Here is a 3344-nt window from a genome sequence, read left to right as displayed (position 1 = left end):
GGCTGCCCCTTGGGAACTGTTCCTCGGTCCCAGGGTTAGTTCAGCCTTGACGGACCCTGAAAAGGGCGCAGAAGCAGGACTGCGCTTTTGCTGTGATGTGCAATGTTGTCCTGGGGGGAGGTTAGAGAGAGAGCGAGAGAGCTTTGGGGGTTCCCCCCGCCCGTCTTCTGGAAATGTTTCAAAGCACTGAGCAAAATTCATCGGAGCCATCAGTTTGGGAGATCATTACCTGCTGCCTGTGGCATAATTTGCCCAGAACCTCTATGTAACTCGTTATAAACCCTCGCAGAGTTGTTTCAATGCCCTTACCTCACCATTGGAAAGGGTTTTTCCCAACTGCTTTGCCTTAATGTATGGATCAAGTGGCCTTTCCTGGATCTTGCTGCCCGTGCCTGGCAACTTGGCTGTTTGTAGATAAACTTGTAGCTTTGCCTGGTGACTTTTCTTGCCTTTTCCTCTCCTGGGTGGCTAGCACTCAAGATTTGTACTAGGCTTTGGGTTTGTTTTTTTTTTTTTGCTTGCCATTTCAACATAACTGTCTTTGGTTTCATTTAAATAATAAAATGTCCGTGCTCTCTAGGGCAAGTCAGATTACATGGCCAGGTAGCCACTGGCCATGGGCCTTGCCTCGTTACCCCGGCTGATTTGGAAGAAGGAGCCAAGTGCCACCCAGCAGCAACTGTGTTACACGAGGAGTGAGCGCTCTCTACTCAATGCTCATCACAGGGCTGAAACCCCTCGGTCTTCCTCAGGTAATGTGGGCCTCGTTACACTGTAGTTGCATGTGAAGGCTTTTGCCGTCTGGCCATTTACACTGAAATAAGAGACCCCTGGAATGCACAGCTTTCCGCCCTGAAAGGGTTTCTTAATGAGTCTATCATTATGATCAGGCAGCTGAAACCTCTGATTTTGTAAGTCTGTTTTGTTCGGTGATTTTGAGAGTCAGCCTTGTTCACTTACCTTCCTCTTCTTGGCTGCAAATAGTGTAACAAATGTGTGAATGAATGAATCATGAATTATTCATCCACCTGTGTTTCCGTGAAGCCCGATGAGTGAGGCATCGCTGACTCAATTATCTGTATGTGGATTAACCAGGTTGTGGATGGTCGGTGCCACAGACTAGCTCAGGCAGCAGTGTGAATGCAGCTGTATTGCTTCAAAGCTCACCTGGCTCCAATGACATTACAGCTGCTTATGTAATACAACGCTAACAAGTCCTACCAGAGCTTTGCTGGCTCTGTGTGGGATCACCTCAGGTTTCTTTGTACCCCATTGCTGGAACAGGAATACTAGAGAAGGTGCTGTAGTGGCCAGGGGCAGAGTGGTTCTGGATAGGATCTGCTGCATCTGACATCAAGTTATCCATGTTTGTCATGAGGAATGTGGTATTCTTAATGTTATTCTGTGTATTCTGTTGCAAGACCTATCATCACTGAAAAATCAATAGGCTATATTGATATAAAAATATCAGTATAGGAATATATTGATATTTTTCCTGAAAGACTCACATTCTTTTATGTTCCTCAAAACACTGATTCTGAAGATGACTTTATGCATCAGATCCTAAAGTAGCAATAGGGCAATTTGTGACTTGTGAAGGTAAAAATTCCACGGCTGCATTATTGAGGTTCCTCTATTCCTCAGTCCTTTTGTATGAGAGCGGAGAAAATATGGAGAAGGAAATAGTTATGAATCAGCCTGATTGCAATTCACTGGGAATTTTGAAAACTGGGTCCAACATCACAGGGGAAGAAGCAATGCAGCATGATGGGGTTTTGAAATTTCCATATTACCTACCTAAATATACCTGCCTCTCTATTTGCTTAATTATGATATTATTATTCTTTTTTAATTCTCAAAATGCAAGACAAATCAAAAAGTTTCAGAGGAACTATTCAGCTATGTGATATCCCAGACCATGACTGTCAGCCCTGTTAATTGCTAGCTTCTAGAAAACGGAGGTGTTACAGTCACCACTTGGCTTTGTTGTTCTGGAATACAGTGCAATAGAACGCTGAACAACCTCAAAGGAAGATAAACTCCCTGCCACCAGCAGTTTGTCATTTTAAGCCATTATAATCACCTACTAGACATAGTGTCATAGTTCCCTCTTCTCTGTACTTCTCCTGTTATGATTCCTTTTCACTCTCCTATGTTCCGTACCTCTTCCTACAGAGCATAAGCCCTACATTGCTTTCGTGGACTACTGTGGCATTTACTTTGAATGAAAAACACAGCACATTTTATCAGCTTGCGGGTTGTGGAAGTGATCTTCGCAGCTAGATGGCAACAAAAGAATTCCATTAGACTTCCTTCAGTAAAAAGTGAGAAATGTAATGTTGTGAGAACATTAAAAGCAGCTGCCTGACTCTGATGTCAGTGACAGTGTCCTTCAATTTAAATATTTGAATAGCCATAATTAAACACTTAGTAACTGGCATCAAGTTAAAATAGAAATACATTATATAGTCTTACTGCTGTGCAGATTTTAATTCAGATTTATAACCTCCTTGGCTTTGTGCCTAGAATGAAGTCTTGTGATTTAAAGTCTGTTTTACACAGTATAGAAATTGTCATGGAGGGCAATTTACCTTCTAGGTGAGTAACAGAATTTTGACTTTTTCTGGAAGCACCTCCCTAAAGAGATGAAAGAATGTTATGTTCTCCTTCCACCGTTTAAAGACTGAAGAGATTCACATCTGTGAATAGAGGGATGGTCTGTCTGGGTCACTGAATCTGGACTCTGACTCCTGGAGGCTATCCTATCAACTAAATCTTCTAAACAGTTTTTCCTTCATCTGCTAAAACTGGTATTGAAACTGGTAATCGTCTTACAGTTGTTGTCATGTAAGAAGACATGTTAGGAACTTGGCTCACCATGCCTTCTGAAAAGATGCATATACATACAAATGTTGCTTGTTTTTTGCCCTCATTTTTATTATTTTGGAAGATGAGCATAGCAAACTGTGGCACAGTACATAATAACAGAAATACAGATCTCAACATTCTTACCCAGATATTTGCCATTCTGCTGTGGGAGCTCCAATGGCAAGGTTTCAGTTTCTTAAAGCTTTTGATTCTAACAGAAAAAAAAAGTATCATTATAGCATAAAAATAAAATTCTATTACAAAAAAATTGACACCTTTTTTCTATTGTGCGTGTATGACAAAAATTTTTCTAATCACACTATAAAGGTGAAATAAAGATTAAAATTCAACCTTGTAGTAAACAGGCACACTGGGAGATTTCCAGCAGGCCTTTGTTCCAAATGTGTTTTATTTTACTTCAGAGCGCAATATACAGACTGTGGCTCCACTTCTTGCTGCCTCATAGGCAGCCATTT

This window comes from Cariama cristata, unplaced genomic scaffold, assembly GCF_000690535.1.
Source record: "Cariama cristata isolate BGI_N322 unplaced genomic scaffold, ASM69053v1 scaffold10486, whole genome shotgun sequence".
Taxonomy (NCBI): Eukaryota; Metazoa; Chordata; class Aves; order Cariamiformes; family Cariamidae; genus Cariama; species Cariama cristata.
This window is presented reverse-complemented; position numbering follows the sequence as displayed.